This window comes from Heliangelus exortis, chromosome 7 (assembly GCF_036169615.1).
Source record: "Heliangelus exortis chromosome 7, bHelExo1.hap1, whole genome shotgun sequence".
Taxonomy (NCBI): domain Eukaryota; kingdom Metazoa; phylum Chordata; class Aves; order Apodiformes; family Trochilidae; genus Heliangelus; species Heliangelus exortis.
The window spans coordinates 33296642-33313298 of NC_092428.1; the positions used below are offsets into that span (position 1 = coordinate 33296642).

Sequence of the window (16657 nt, forward strand, 5' to 3'; positions counted from 1 at the left end):
GGGGACTGAAAGCATCAGGTATTTTTCTAATAAATAGATTATTTTTCTATAGAAACTGCATTTCACCATTCACAAACAAAATGTTCCCTTACAGTGCATGCAATAAAGAGCTCAGCAACCTCCTGTAAAAGGAAGAGGACCCCCCCCCCTCATCTCCACCACCGACTGCAAGCTGCTCATCTGCCAGGCCAACAGTGGGGATGTGGGGTCCAAACTGGAGCCCTGGGAGCATCTCATCACCACCTGGCTTTGCCACGGCCCAAAGAGGATGAGAACTGCACTTAGAGGTGTGTTGCACGCCAGGCCACGGCCACCTTTTACACGATGCTGTCACTTCTGGAAGAGCAGAGCTCAGTGATGGTGAGGAGACATCCAGCCTTCAGCCTCCTCGGGGGGTAAGTGCCACGATGACCTGAGATGACCCTTTTCTCAGGGGCAGGAGCTCTCTGCCAGAGCCCAAAGGTGGGAAAAACGAACTTTTTTCTCCACAGTTTTCTAGACCTTTCATTGAGTCAGTGGGTCAGGGCTGTGTGGCCCCAAGAAGATGCTGTGAAGCTGGTCCCCAGCCCGTGTGCCAATGCTATGGCTGTCGGTCCCCGTGGGACAGAGGGAAATGAGTTCCAAACAAATGGTTCCTCCTAGGTGCAATGCACATAAGTGCATTTTTGGATCACATTCCAAGCCTGCATCCTCTGTGAGCTGCTGAACCTGCTGGGGTGCCTTGCTTTTTCCCAGTCCATCACTTCTCCATTGAGCAGAGACAGAGCTGGGAGCACTGCACATCAAAGAGAGGGGAATTAATGAATGAGAAAACCTTGACATTTACACAATTTAGGCATGTTACTTTTATTTAAGGTTGGATGTTGGTTTGTTTTTTGGTTTGTTTTTTTTTTTTTCTTGTTGTTGTTGTGGAAAGGGTGCAGAACCCTTAGTGAATAGACCTGTTAATGCCTCTTGCTTTTTGTGTTTCTATGTGCCAGCTCCAATAATTGTCACGTCGACCTAAGTGAGAAACATCCAGACAGGGTTAGGGAAGGAGCCGTAGGGCTTTAGTTCAAGTGACTTTCTGTTCCTCCTGGGTGGGGGAGAGGGAAGGGCAATAAACAACAGGAATTTGTGGGTTTCTCAGCACCAAGATTTACCACGTGTAAAAAGGGAGGACTTTGGGAAGCCATTAATTATACATCAAGTCAATAACCAGTTTAATAGAACTTAAAGTGACAAAAGCGATGACATTTAAGAAAGAAGCTTCCCCATCCTGTGAGTCTCTGAGCATCAGGGAAGGGAAAAAGGCTCCAAACGTGCTCTGCACAGGCTGTAATTGCCCTTGCCATTTCCTGATTTCATTAGAGAAAACTGCTTTTTGTGGAGGTATATTAGGAGTGGGAAAAATTCTGGATGACAAGGGTCAGGTCTGTGTCTGGGATAACCTGCCAGTTAGCAGCAGACAGTGGGATTTAGGGGGAAAAGTATGAGAATTTTCTTTGCTTTGTGGTATTTGTTTTTTAAACACACAAAAGTGCATGTTGTATCTGCACTTTTATTTGCCTGCTGAATAAACCAAGCAGGATCATAGAGGATGGCTAGGAAAATAATCATGCTAATGGTATAGTAATAATCCCACTGCACTGCTGCTGGTTTCCAGACACTGGAGTCTGATCAAATCTGGCAATAATTAATGCATCTGGATTTAGACTTGAATTTTCTGTTAGTAAAATTTGTAAGAAATTTATGGATCCACAAAAATCCAGACTTTAATAGAAGTTCTAGTCCCCAATTTAGACATTTATCCTAGTGTGACAATTAATCTGGAGCAAGTCAAGGAGGTCTGCTATGAAATCATCATTAATTTATACTCCTACAGCACAGTTTATCTCATTTATTTTATACCTTTATTTTTTTTCATGGGAGATCAAGAACCAATTCTTGGCCATTTTTCTTGACAGAAACTATTCTGAGCAAGCCAGAGGAGTGAGGAAAGCAAAGCCCACACATGAATTAGGGCTGCCAGGTTCTGGATATTTTTTGTTTTTGTTTTCAGCTGCTTAATTGAGGAAACCTCTTCTTGCTTTTTGTTTTGAGGGGTGGGTTGGTTTGTTTGCTTGTTTCCTCGGGAATTTTTGTCAGTTCTTTGCCCTTGTTCCCCTTTGGAGGAGCAGGCACTGGGGCTGTTAGCAAGTGACATGGCCAGGAATATAAAAGAACACTACATCTTTGGAGCTGTTTCCTGGTATTCCCCAGCATCCTTGTTTGTTGTCATTCTGAAAGAAGCTATTGAACTGAAAGGAGGGACAAACAATCTCTGAGAGGACAAAGCCAGGGAGAGCTTGGAGCAGGCCAAATTTCCATGAAACCCTCTGGTTTCAATTCATATTTAAATGGGCTCCCAAGCAGCTGGACAACCTTTCTGTGGCCAGCCAGGCCTGATGGGCTTAGCCAAGGAGAAATCACATGCAATTTGCTGAGAGCAGATGAAAGGTGTGTGTTTTAGTCTTTTTTTTTTTTTTTTTTTTTAATTGTAAGAGAATAAACACTAAACTAACACAGTGTGTCAAGATGTTGGGCAGAGTTTAAGCACAATTGAACAGATTCTCAGCCCTGTGAATTGGCAGAGGTTTCTTTGAAGGCATTCAGATTGTGCTGATTTACTACAGCAAGAGATCAAGCCAAATATGGCTGTTTCTCTAACTAATTTTGATGCCCTTCTGTTTAATGATTCTTTGAGGGAAATTATTATTTCTTACAAATGTGCAGAGGCAACAATGACCCTGTCATCTACTCAGTTAATATAAGGGGGGCCAAATCCTACCGCCCTTACTAATTTAAAACTTATGCAGCAGACATCTGGAAAAAAGCAAAAGCTTGGGTCAGAACTGCCTTTTGCAGATCCTATCCTGATCTCAGGCTGCCTCTGCCTTTGGCAGGTCCTTCTTGTAAGGGAAAGTAGCCCAAATTCTCTTTAACTTGCACCTTGCATCTCTGTAACAGAGCCACCCTGGCCCATGAAGGTGGTTTTACAGCCCCTTCTCCCCACTACCTGCCCTGCTCGAGGTGCCAGGGTGATGGGAGGGCTCTACACCTCCTCTTTGTAGCTTTTTATTCTGTGTAGATTCTTCCAGGGGCTGTGCTGAGACCTTTGAAGGGACTGGACAACCTCATGCCAGGTGACCTTGTCCAAACAGGTGGTCAAAATGTCAAGGAAAATGTCAAGGAACTGTATTTTTTAATTATTTTTTTTTTTTTCATAATGGATGTTTGACTTAAATCTTGCAAAGCAACCCTTGAAAGCTGCACTAGGCAAGTAGTCATTTAAAAGTGGGAACACTCCATCCCAAATCCATGAGGAGCAGGTAATTTGATAGACGAGTTCATCTAAATGATACCAACACATTGTTTATCTTCCTGGCCATCAGGTTAAGAGCTGTTGTGCATAACTTTCTTAACCTTAACCTAATCTGTTCCACTCCTGGGACTTCAGGGCTAAAGGAAAATCAATGCTGAGTTTGGTTCTGGTAAATGTTTATGTCTGTATGCAAAGGAAGAAGGGGGGTGAGCTTGAAACGATCCCTTCCCAAAGAAAGTTTTTAATTAAATTAGGTCTTAGAAATGTGGAGTGTGATCTTTGCAGTGTTTTGATTTTGCTTGAGATTATGGCTCCACTTGCCAAAACCAACTGCAAAGTCTCACATTTGTAAACTTCCCCCACAACCCCCCCTGAATTTGATACATCCCTGGCCAGCCCCCAGCCCTGCTGTTTACATTCCTAAAGTCCTGACAAACAGGGAGAACAATATCTGCTCTTTACAGATGCCTGTGCTCAGGTTCCTGTCCACAGCACCAGTGACCTTTCTGAGCTGGGCAATCTCTATATACTCAACCCCAGCCTCAGGTGGCCCAGCTTACCCCCACTTCATGTCACAGACACCAGGAGTGATTTCTCAGAGTGCCCGGCTGCTGAACAGCAAACGATTGAATTCTCCCCCAGAAAAAGAGGGCTTTGCTCTAATGTAAATATCTATACATGCTTCATACTGCTGGGAAACTGCACATTGTACACAAGCCAGCCCAAGCTTCTGCCATCCCCTCTCTTGGCTTTATCCCTGGGTCCCCTGCTCTCTGGATCATTTTCCTCACCCAGAGCATCTTCGTGGCAGGGAAGGGAGAGCTGGCAGGTGTAGTACCTCCTGCTCCCTGCTCCCCCCTGCCCAGGTGTTAATTTGAGACAAAATAAGGAACAATATTTGTTCTCCCTAGGATTTGGAGCTGTGGCACCTGTAGCAGAAGTCCCCAGAGCCTGCAAGGGATTTTATTCAGCTCCAAATCACTGCAAAGGTCCAGCCCATCCTCTCTTCTCCTCCCTGCTCCTGCCCTGCTGCCTGCCTGGTGGCCCCAAGGCTTGCAGCCTCCCTTGGGAAGGGGATTGCATCTTCCTGAAGGACAAGCATTGAGGGTTTTATGGTTTTAAAAACATTTTAATGCTTCAAGCACATAAAGGCAGCCACACACCAGACACAAGGATGATCTTTTGGTGAGGATCTGTTTTGCTTGGGCTTGGGGGAGGTAGAGGCCAAGCAAGGGATGGAAACAAGCTGCCTGTAAAAAGTCTTTTACCTCAGGGCTCCAGGCTCTGACAGAGGAGGATGGGAGCAGTAAAGGAAATATTCTCCTGGAATTTCCCAGAAGCATCTCTGAGAAGCTGGGATGGATGGACATCTGGATGTTCACAGAGGTGAGCACACAGGGAGCTAAACACACCAGTGCAATTGGTGAGGTCCTCCTAAAGCAACCCTGCTGCCTTCCCCTGCCCTGGAGCTGTGGGGATAATGGGAAAATCTCTTCCCTGATGTGACACTGGGTGTGATCTACTCCAGAGCAAGCTGGGGGGCACAAAGAAGCCAGAGCAGGAGATGCATGGCAGGGCTCTTTGCTCTGCAGGAGATGCTGCCCTGCGCTGAGGGTCCTGCTGTTGTTAAAACCATTCCTTCCAGTCTGACCAGTCCCAGGGAGGATGGAGGGGAAGGTTGAAGAGGCAGGAGGTCCCAGGGGGGCTGCTCGAGAGTGGGAAGAAGCAGAGGGCAGAGCTGCTGGTTGGTTGGGGTCTTGGGAGTCCCTGTGGGCACGGCCAGAAAGTCCCTGCCATGGAAATTTGGAATCAGAAACCTCATTAGTCAAGCTAGGTTGTCAAGTTTAGTCAAGTTTAGGTTGTGCCCACACCCAGTCTGCTCCCCCTGGAAGCTTCCCCTGCTCCAGAGGCTCTGGGGGAGACCCTTCCTGCAAATAAGAATCAAGTCTTCATTTTTCTCAGACCACAGGGTAATGGGCTTTCCTCTCTCTTTTTACAAGAGAGCTGAGCAGGAGAGGTTTTGCTGTGTCAGCTTCAGGCTCCTGATGGGCAGCCTGGAAATAGAAGTCTGAGCCATGGCAAGGCTGGGAAAGTTCACGGATGCCTCGGAACTTTGCATGAAAGGAAAATGGAAACAAATATAGAAAATGTATAATCCAGATTCTACTACAGTATTCATATATGCAGCTGTAACAGAAAAAAAAAAATGTAATTAGTGTCTGAGGCTGGCAGTGAGTGCTGTTCTGCTGCTTAAAACCTGAGAGCTGCTGGTGAGGGGGAGAGAGATAATGATAGAAACATCCTGTGAGATTGTAACCCAAGTGTTTTGGTGGTTGAACTTGAGGAAAGGGCACATATTATCAGCTCGAGTCTGTTCTCAAATCACTACAGGAGACTCTGAGAGAAACGGTCTCAAAACCAGGTGATCAATAATTTGTATAGTGAGCTCAGTGTGCTGTTAAGTGGGCTCATCTTTAGATCTCTTCAGACAGAAGGTGATGGAGAAAAGGAATGACTACCAAGGAGAAGGCAACCTGAGGTGTAATTCAGAAGAACAAAGACTGAAAGGGGAGTTGTACTACTGAAGGTTTTTTACATCAGAAAACCTGATAGGTCACAGAGCCTGGATGGTCACTCTCAGAGAGTTTATTATAAAAGCTTGTGTAGGAACATAAGTGATTCAGCCACAACCCACTAATGTCTGCTGCAGAATATTTACTCCTCTGTATCCCCCTAGGAGTAAAGTTTTGCTTTGCTACCAGAAATAGAAGTTTCCATTTACTGGAGGTACTGCTCATTGCCTTTCCTACCTTGCTTAAGCCCCCAGCTTGCTGGAAAGAACAACTTGGGGGATATTCTGCTAACCAGTGCCCTCCATCACCCAAGGAGAGACAGAACACATCTTAAGGGCTGAACAACCCTCTCCAGGGGCTCTCTTTAGAGGTCCTGGTATTGAAAGAGAAGCACAACCCAGTGATTCCTGAGTCAGTTTTCACAACAGCAGAAACTGCTTTGGTGCCATAGAGAAAACAAGAGAAGAGACACCAGGGAAGAGACACTGGGCTTTGCCACTCTGACTTAATTTATCTACTCAGTCATCTCACAGAATCATAGCCCCATCCAGACCCATCAGGCCACAAGGAGCTGTTGTCATCATTTCAGGTGAACCAGAAGCTTTCCCAGATTTGTTGAATTTGTTAGAATTGAATTTGAATTGAATTGGATGAAGTGAATCTTTTAGGGGGGAAGCTCAATCTCAGTTTCCAACCAATGGGTTCAGTCATGTGAGGGAATAGCCCAGGGAAGAATTTTTCATGAGTAAAGGACAAAGTGTCTTGAACCACAATGATATTGCCTTTGTCTCCATGAATGAAGTGGTGGGGAGGTTTAAACTTGACTTTTCAGGCAATATTACAATTCCAGGGGTGACTCAGGGAGTGAGAAGAGAGTTCTCAGTAGTGTGGGGCTGAGTAGATTAGCAGCCTGTCCATAAACTGAGGAAGAAAATCAGAGGGGAAGGAGGCGAGAGCCAAGGAGAGAGTAAAACTTGGAACTGGGGAAACAATCCCAGTTCCAGATGAAACATTTCATTACACAGTGATGGGTTTAAAAGCCCTTTGCCCAGTGACTTTTTATTTAACAAGGCATTGTGTGAAACATGGCATTGTTCCTTACAGGAAATAAAGAACAAGAAATGTACTTACTTCTTGCATACTTGTCTTGGAAGTGGTATGAAGTTGTAATGTGGAAGTAATAGCTCTGGAGCAGAGCAACCTTGTGGTATTTCCTTTTGGAGCTGCACAGTGTTATCTAAAAATGAGAATACTTGGCCTGAAAGGATGTTGCTCATTCCCAAAAGTTGAGACTGCTTTTTTTAAATTTTATTTTAAATGCAAGTTTTTCTTGATATCTTTAGGGTACTGTAATAACTCAGACCTTTGCTCAGATGGAGTTATTAAGATCCCCCTGGTGAGAGCTTGGGCCAAAACCTGAACTGCTGAGTATCTGCTTCCACATCCCAATTCACACTTCTCTATTTCTTGCCTTTCTGGTTTCCATGACTGCTGTGAACCAAATGAAGCCCAAGCTGCATGTTCTCAAGGTTTCCTACTCAAGACAGAGGAGGCAGAGCTCAAGTGATGTTCCAGGAAGACAAGAAGAGGACAACTCTGCTTTCTTATGTCCAGAGGTTTTATGCTTGGACCTTTTCATTGCCTTGGCTGCTAACTGGTGTGGAGGGAATGCAGAAACCAGAGAGAGCCACAGTGAGAGCTACCTGGGAACTGCCTGAGCAACCAGAAACATTTCAGAGCCTGACCTGAGCCTGTTGTGGTGGAGGTGGGCAATGCAAGGAGGTGAGTGGTGCTTGGAGATGGCTCATACCCTGATTTGGGACTTCTGCTGCACTGGGACATCTGGGGAAGTCACTGATTGCCAGGTTCAAGGAATATTCCCCCTCACATGATGTGTTGACTGAAAGTCCTTATTTTAATTTGGCTTAATTAAAACTTGAGTAGTCTTGGAGTAAATCTCCCTTTCACATATGGGCTTGGTGCCTGCCTGCTCCTGAGATGCTCCTTCAGGCTGTAGATGAAGGAAGAAGCATTGCACAAGTGGAACCAAAGAAGTGATGGGCATCATCACTTCCTATGTTTTTTTCTCCCTTATTCTTTTCCCATTACTGAAGTCCACATCACTTTGCACTGCCTTTTTTTTTTTTTTTTTTTAAAACTTCCTCCACCACCAGGGAGATTTTTCTGCAATTTCTCTCTCTCTCTCTCATTGGTCCAAAGTTTGATGCTGAGCTCTGCCCTGCTGTGCTTCACTGCTGCTCACCATGGGCACTTGGAAAAGGGAAGTGTGCTGAGGAGTGAGCAGGCTCCCAGCTGCCAGGGGCTGGCAACCAAGAGGCACAAGTGGGGACAAAGCAGAGCAGACGGAGTGATGTGGGAACATTAACACTTGGGAGGAACCCTCTTCCTCCCTCCCCTCATTTTAAGAGGGGGAAGAAGCTGGGCCTTTGTCCAAAAAAGCACTTAAGCACGTGCCTGACCTTAAAACATGTGAAAAGACTATTTACTATCTTAATTTCCATGGTTTTCTGTTACCTGGCTGTTCATCTAATGGAATTAATGTTCATCTTTTTGATCCCAGCCTTAAGGGAGGCGATTCCTGTATTTTACTTCCTGAAAATCTGTTTGTTACAGCACAGCTGTGCAAACAAGTTTTCCAGGAAACTTCAGAGGGTGTGTTTAGTACTGGGGAGGCTGCACCACCCCTTGATCACCAGGTGAAAGTTACCCCGGGGAAAAAAAAGAGGAGAGAGGTTGTTTTGATCCCGTCTTGCACGGGATGGCGAAAGGAAAAGGATTAAAGTGCCTGAAACATCCAGCTTGGCAGCAATTTTCGAGGACAAAAATGAAAATAGTTTAAGAGAACAGTGCAGGCAATAGCTCACTTGGGGGGTCGGCAGAGGACCAGAAGAAGTGGCCAGACTGACATTGCTTGGTTTTATTAACTCATCCATAATTAGCCCATAGCTTAGATACAATTTAGCTTGTGCCATATGGGCTAATATAGTGCTGAAAGTTACCCCCCATGCAGGTGACAGTCTGTCACACTGAAGGAAGATTAGCATAAAGCAAACACCAGTGCACTCCTAATGACAGCAGCACCATTTGCAACGCCAGAGTTAAGGGTGTATAAGCACTTCCATTAGAGCCCAGGCTCCAAGATTTTATGAAGTAGACACAAAAGACATTTGGACACCAACCCCCCCCATAAATCGAACTGAGAATCTTCAGTTGTGTACTTGGGGGTGGTTTAGAAGTCATGTAATTTTTAAATTTATATTTTTTAAGTGGTAACAACGCCTGATGCTGGTATTTCCTTTCAGTTAGTGGATATTTCCTTCCAGTAGTCCTTGGAGCAGCACGTGGAATTGAGGTGGTCCCGGGCAAACCAATCCTGGTGGTTTCTGCTTTGATAAATGTGCAACGTAGTGGCTGTTAAGGTCAAATAAAAATGAGGAGGCTACACTGTATGTGCCCATCAGCCTGATTAGAACTTCTTACAGTACAGCTGAATCTAAGCAAACAGCAATGCTATAACTGTGTAGGCAGGAGATGATCTGTGGGTGTAATTTATACTGGGCAGCAAGCAAGCCACTGTCATTATTGATTCCCCTTTATTGAATAGGAAGTGCACCATTAAAATGATACCCGTGTGCTGTTGCTACGTCCTGCATTTAGGTTAATTTGGCTACATATTGCCAATATTTTGATTTTTAAAATCGAGAAGGAATTTCCCTGCCAGAGCCTTTTCCAAACTGTGCTGAGCTTTTGACACAAAGCAGCAGAAGCCATTAGCATTCTCAGCTAAGGCTGAGCAGTCATGCTGTTGAACCATTCCTTCTCTTCCCCCCAACATATTTGCTTTCCTCTGTTTTTCCACAGAAAAGGGAAGCTCCCCCCTCCGAGAAGTTTTCCGGACTTTTCTTTTGAAAGGCAGCGCAAGCACTTTAAATATTTTAAATGAAGTGAGTTTTGTTGTGCAGACAGGAGCTGAATTTATTTTTTTTTTCTTGCTCTCATCGGCTATTTATGTGACTCTATGGTTTTCAAATGGTATCATGCTAGAGGATGCCAAATGTCCTGCCATTTAATAACCAGTAGCATACAGAGCTCTTTTCAAAATGCCACCACTCTGAGCATCTGTTGTTATTAAGTAAGATGATCAAATTTTGTACAGGACTTCAATTTTGCTTTTCACATCACTTACAGAGCAAGAATAATATGCAGTCTGTGTATAAAACTAATGTGCTGGGATCGTCGAGCCAATTGCTGGTTTCTGTCTTCTGCTTTATTGCAGATTGTAAAATAAACTTTGGCCTTTTTTTAATAAATGTTATAAAAATGCTTTGTGAATCAGGAAAGTGTCAGCAATTAAAGCCGTTTAACATCATAATAATTAAAAATGCAATACTCCAGTGTAGTCAGCACTGATTCATATAAAAAGCCACATTGTTGGTCCTTAATAATTACATTATTCGATAGACGTGCTAAAGGAGAGGGGAAGGTGCACGTTGTTAGTGTCAGATGAGCAACTAATTCTTATTGTTTCTGGAAATTGCCCTAAAATCCTCTACTATTACTGTCTTTCAGCTGACAGATGTGTAGGAATGTCCTCAGCTCACCATTGCTTTTCTCTCCAGCAGAATCTGACTGACAACACAACAGCACAGGGGAACAGCTGGGTCGAGACGCATAATATTTTCCTGGTAGAGAAAGAAGCTGATTAGGCTATGGAGTACATAATTGGGTAAGATGCCCCTCATTTTCAAACTATAAAATTCAGATAGTGTAGAGCAGAGAGGAGAGGATGGGCTGGTGAGAGCTGTATGTTTGTCCCACAGCACAACTGGACCTTTAAAATGAGCAATGCTTTTGCAGCTGTGGTTTGGGGCTCTGCCTGAGCTCAGTGGCAGGAGGGGCTAAATTTTTGAGAGGGGACTGGACTGGGACATAACAGCCTTAAAATTACACCTCTGCCCCTCAACCCATTCTCCTTGCTCTTTTCAAGTTCACATAAGCAGAAGGGCAGGTTTCCCCATGGCGTTCCTTTTATTTTTTTTTTTTCTTTTCAGGGAAAAATAAAGCAGAAGTGAAACAAAGCAAAAATATTACTGTGTATTTTTCCCCTTGAATATCAGAGGTGTGGGATCCTTCCCTGGTTTCAGGGTGCAGCAGGAAGGCAGTGCTGTAGAAGCAGTGTCACCTTCTGCCTGGAGAGAAGTTTTGGTCTCAGGACTGTAGGAAGGGCTGAGCTGCCATCCCCACCTACCCTGAAAGGGATGGGGCCCAAAGAGGTTTTGGAGGAGCATCCCCAATCCTGCCTCTGGAAACCGTAGCAAACAGGAAGTGAAAATTGACTTAAAACATCCTGATGAAACAATTTAGTTTTTCTGTCTCCCTGGAGAGCCCGAGAGTTGTCTCTGTTCTCATGTCTGTCTGTGGAAATACTCCCAGACTGGGGCATGCTGATGTTTTTCATTTACTCCAGCTTCTTGTGCAGCACTCAGGCCTGTTGGGGTTGGGTTTTTAAATGTATTTTTCTCGTTTTCTAAAGCTGAGCTTTGGATGTGTGAGTCTCCCATCTCTCACAGCCAGCCAGGCTGCCAGCAAGCTCTAGGGGTGAGCAGCAGGAGCTGTGGTCACGAGAAGGATGCTGCCAGCTCCAAGCACATTACACCTCCACTTCCAGGGCCACTTGTGTGCCTGGGAGAGTGAAATGAAAATGCACCTTTTTCCCTTTCACTTTCATAGGTGTTCAAGCAAGTAAAGAGCTCCTCTAAGCAGAACAAGGTGTGAAAGCTGCTTTGTTATGCTCGGTGTATAAATCAGGGTTAGGAGGCAGAGATGCAGCTCTGCCTTCGGGCACCCCCAGCCTGCACTTTGCCAGCAGGGACACTGAGGGTGGAGTGCCCTTTAAAAAAAGCCCAAAAAACTAAAATATAAACTTCAAACCAGATCTCACAAAGCCCCGTATCAAATATCAACACGACTGGAAATTGTTCTAGGGTGGGATGAAGTCAGCTGGCATGAAAATCCCATTGCTCTGATTTCTCTTTCCTGCACCTCGTGTATTCTGAATTGATTTTCATAGCCTGGTGCTAGCAGTGCTTGCTGTCCTCCAAGGAAAATAATGATCTCCTGTTTGATCTGGGGAGAAAAGGGTAATAAATATTTGTGAAGTTGGTGGTACGTAAGCTAAATCACATCAGAACTCTTCTGGAGGTGAACAAACCCCAGTGTTCCTCAGAAGATGGCAGCAGGTACACTGCCCAGGGGCTCTGGGCACTTGGGAGATGTTGTCTTCCATCTCCTAGGCAGGTGCTTGCTCTTCCCAAAGTCCTGAGTGATGGGAATGAAGATCAGGAGGAGCACATCCAGTGCTCAGCTCCAGTGCCAGCAGTGATTGAGGTACCTGGGGGAAAGGAGCAGGGGCACATCCCAGTTCCCATCATTTAAAAGCAGTGAAACCACCTGAAGGGCCAGAGTCCATCCAGACAACTCTCTGCCTTACATATAAATCACATGTGTGCAATTATTTTGGTTCAAATGTTAGCCTTAGATTTTAAACAGGTTATGATTTTGTAGGGAAATAGCCCTAATTGCATGAGAGAAAGGGATTTGATTTGCAGTTCTGGAAAAGAGTGCTTCTGGAGCACCAGGAGAGTCCTTAGGTGAAAGTGTAAGCAGCACATTATCCCCTGATTAACCTGAATCAAATAATGGAAATAGAATTCCATCTGCCATAGAAATCATAAATAATAAATACATTATTAAATCAATAAACTGAGTACAACAATGAATTTGAAATCTTATGTTGTGATTAGAGCCAGCTCTTTCTTTGGGACATATTAACTATATTCACAGCACATTCCACTTGGTTTTGTTTTTTTTTTTTTTGTAATAGGTGATCTGTTTCTTTTTCAGGAAGTTCATATGAAGTTTCTGAACCTCCACTTTGCCCCTTGGGGAGAAGCAGCCCGGAAATAAGGTGAAAGTGTTCTGAAAGAAATGAGGAAATCTCCAAAGGAAAAAAAAAAAAAAAAAGAAAAAAAGCACATTATAGAAATACTGGTAAATAAAATATAACCAAGGAGCAGCATGGGAAGCATGTTTAACCCACTGCACACCAGTTTGCCTGTGTTGCCAGCCAGCTGAACCCTGACTGAAGTACATCCAGTGGTTTGGCTCTGTGTTTTCTAGACATTAAAGGTGATGCAAATGTTAATGGACTAGAGTAGAAGAACCCAGGGTGTAGCAAACCTGTAAGAGCAGTGCCAGCCCACTCCTTTGTGACAGCTGATCCTGCAGAGGGGATAAGGGTTTGTTTCAACAAGGAAAGAACAGAAACACTTAAAAAAAATAGGGTTTGGAAAGCTGATGCAGCCCAAGAGGCTTTTGTTGGACAATTCTGCATTTGATGGCAGATGCAGTTGCCAGGACTTCCCCTGGCCTATAGGAAACCTGAAAGAGATCAATGTTTTATTGTTACAGATGCATTAATGTATGCTTTAAAATATCTGGAGGGCCAGATCTAGAGGTGCTTTGGAGATCTGGTCTGGGAAGACTAAAATGGACCTGCTCTCCTCCAGCAGCACCACCCAAGCCAGGGGCTTACAACTGAATTTAGAGGACATGAGAAATCTTGACATTCAACTTGACAACTTTTCTGTTGCTGAGCCTGTGTTCCCATGACTTATTTTTTTAATGCAAATCAGAGGATGACAAGCTGGTTCGCTCTTCATTGTGTTTATTTTTGCTCATTCTTTGGGCTGTTTTCCACACCTCATCTTGGCTGAATTGTCTCCCATTTTTCTCCCTTTCTGTGTGTTTCTGCTCTTGCTCTGTTCTCTGCCCTTTGTTCTCAGTTGCTGTTTCCCCCCCTTTTTCCTTTTGTGCCTCTCTTGCATATTTTCTGGTGCTCTATCATCTCTGTTCTTTGTCTTTTCATTTTGCCTATCTTTGTTCTGTGTCCTCTTTGGTGTCTCCCTGTTCTTTGTCTTCTCTTTTTCCTTGTTCTTTCTTTTCCTCTGCCTGTCTCTTTTTATGATTCCCTTTTATCTCCGTTGTGTTCTGAGCAGGTTTGTCTTGATCTTTGTCTTTGCAGAGAACGTGCTCAAATGAAGACAAAACACGCCATTCAAACAGGAGCTGCTTAGTAATTATAAGCACTGGACACACTGCTGAAACCCAAGCCTCCCACAAAGCCTGCAAACCAAATCCCAGGTATTTTGCAGGCTGCCACATTATTTTTTGGTCAGTGGAGCTCCACCTGGTTGAGCACCCAGCTCTGAAACCATATCCCACCCCCTCTTCTCTGGGTGGCTCTCGGTCGGTGAATCCCTCCCAGCCTTTAGCACTGACCCATTGATGCTTGGGTACAAAAAACCCAAGCGAGGGATCTGGTTTTGCAGCAGCTATGAATAAAAATGTCTCCATTTTGGTCTCCAGGATGGAAGCCACACGATCTTCATGTCCCAAGTGTGCTCCTTCCTCTTGTTGGGGGGGTTATAATTTACTGCAGGTGTCTTTGACCTACATCGTCGCCTCGAAGTTATCAGAAGGAATGGTTTAATTTACTCACCAGCTCTGCTGGGAATGGGTATCAGCTACAGCCAGGCAGAAGGCAGGAGTTCTTGGTACACTTGGTGCAGAGTCATGAGCTGGTGTTGTTAATTCTTTCATATTTGCAAAACAAAACGTCTTTTAAAAACGTAGAATCACGGAAATTATAGGCGGAGTTATTTTGCTAAAGGATGTTCTATTTGGCCCTGAAATAAATTATCTGAGGTGTCTCTGAGCACTGAAAAGATTAACAAGATTTCAAAGTTTCAGGTCCAAAAGGTTCACCTTAAAAAAATTGAGCTTTTTATGAATTTTCTCACCCACTTCTCTGGTATTTTGGTGCAATGCCTCTGCATTCATGGTGTTTGATTCATCCTCATTAGTCTTGCTGAAAAGTAATCTCCAGATTTTGGTGTTTGCTCTATTGCTGCCGGTCATCTTCTTTATTTTTAATTTCTTTCCTCTTTATTTGTTTGTTTGTAGGAGGGCCCTGAGAGCCACAGTACATTGTCAAGACACCAAATGGAAATGTTGAGAGCAGCTCCAGAGCCTGAGTGAGACCCCACTGCAACCCAAGGCAGGTCACCACATCCCAAGGGCTTGGGGTCCTTTCCTCCACCATCTGCTCCCTCCAGCCTTTCCAGGCTGCTTTGCTTTCCTCTTAACTCTGCTGTTAAAATGTGGCTTTCCTGGCCAGGCTGTAGTATATAAATAGAAATCTCATATCTTCTACCCCCCCCCCGTGCTCTGGGGAAGGCCCAGAACACCCAGCACATCACCTACCTCTGCCAGCCAGCTGCAGAACCCAGCCACAATATTGCAACAAATAACCTTGTTCTTGTGTGGATTGCCTTGGACCTGGGAAACTCTCTGGGTTCCCCAGAGCCTGGGAGTGAAGTTGAGCCCAGGTTGGGCTCTGCCTGCTCCTCATCACTGTCATTGCCACCACCCCTCAACACCAGAGCAGATGCAGAAGCAGCCAGGAGCTCTTCCCACTGTTGAATGAGAGCTAGAGATTCTTAGTTTTAATAATATTGATTTAAATTACACTTAAATATTAATAAAGTGATTTAAGACCAGGATGCCTAGGTAAAATGCACGTTCACATTCCCCCTTCTATTTTCCTTCTTTTGAAATCCTCCTCCTTCAGTTTACTCCCTGTGGGAGGGTTTGGGTCCTGAACTCATTGTGAGTTCTTCAAAACACATCATAAGAATTAATCACCATTAGTCCTCTATTTTAACAGCTGCTTCCTACCCCCCCAACCAGTACAGCTGCAAACTTCTCTGCCCACACCCTCATCCCATTACAGCTGCAAACTTCCACTGGTAAAAAAAAAAAAAAAAACAAAACAAAAAAAATCCCAGAAAGAACAGATTTAAGCTCATTTTGAACCCACTCACCTTTCTTGATTGCTCAGGTCCATATTGGAGGAGGGGGGGTGCAGGTCCTGGCTGGTGGGAGCTGAAGGAGCTTTGTCCATGGAGCCCCCCATCCTGCTGCTGATCCATCCTGGGAGTTACAGACCCCACCTCCAGTGTGAGCCCTGTCACTTTCTCTCAACTTCTATTTACTTCTTAATGTTCCTAGGAAAACAAGGATGATTTATTTGTCAGTAGGAGAAGAGACTTGCCCTGCTCATGGGAAATTTCCCCTTTTCCATCTTAGTTGTGAGCTTTCTGGTACTTTTCTTCCTTCTAATATTGGCCCTTAGATTTCTAATTATTTTATTTTTTTTTTTATTTTTTTTTTTTTTTTTACTTTTTAGCATTAAGGTTTTAGATAATTATTTTGCTTAATAGTAAATTTCATTGCAATGTGCCCAGAGGGATATGAAATAAAAGGTATTTAAAAATCTACCATGTTAGAAAAGTAAAATAATTTCAGCTAATGAGCTTATCAAGGATAATCGGTTTTACAACAGCCCATTATGAGACAGATTCATTGATGTCTTAAAAACAGAAAAGGAGAATCCTATTTATTTTTTTTAAATAGTGTAGAATAAATTGCTTTTCCGAATGTAAAGGGCTCTTTTTCATATTTTTTTTTTTTTTTAAATGAGATGATTTCTGTAGCCCCATCTGCTGTTCACTTCCAGAAGTATCCAGAGGAAGTTTGTGGTGGAACATGGGTTTTTTCTGATGAAAATTGGCAACAGGTGAGACCTATACCTGTGGAA

The 16657-nt window shown here is 44.1% G+C and overlaps 2 long non-coding RNA genes across 5 annotated transcripts; one reads left to right on the forward strand and one right to left on the reverse strand.

Moving 5' to 3' along the window:
- The first annotated feature begins 7373 nt into the window (after positions 1-7373).
- On the forward strand, positions 7374-15050 carry LOC139798687 (uncharacterized). Of its 2 annotated transcripts, none has more exons than XR_011726907.1 (5): positions 7374-7698; positions 10560-10663; positions 12841-13095; positions 14021-14139; positions 14962-15050. It is a non-coding gene; the product is annotated as an uncharacterized lncRNA (long non-coding RNA). The 2 variants fall into 2 exon arrangements; XR_011726908.1 differs by having other exon boundaries at positions 12841-13083.
- Positions 9148-16060, reverse strand: LOC139798688 (uncharacterized). Of its 3 annotated transcripts, none has more exons than XR_011726909.1 (3): positions 15882-16060; positions 10539-10619; positions 9148-9320 (listed from the first exon to the last, which is right to left on the reverse strand). It is a non-coding gene; the product is annotated as an uncharacterized lncRNA (long non-coding RNA). The 3 variants fall into 3 exon arrangements; XR_011726911.1 differs by lacking the exon at positions 15882-16060 and adding an exon at positions 14498-14619; XR_011726910.1 differs by lacking the exon at positions 15882-16060 and adding an exon at positions 11186-12162.
- Between the last annotated feature and the right edge of the window lie 597 nt (positions 16061-16657).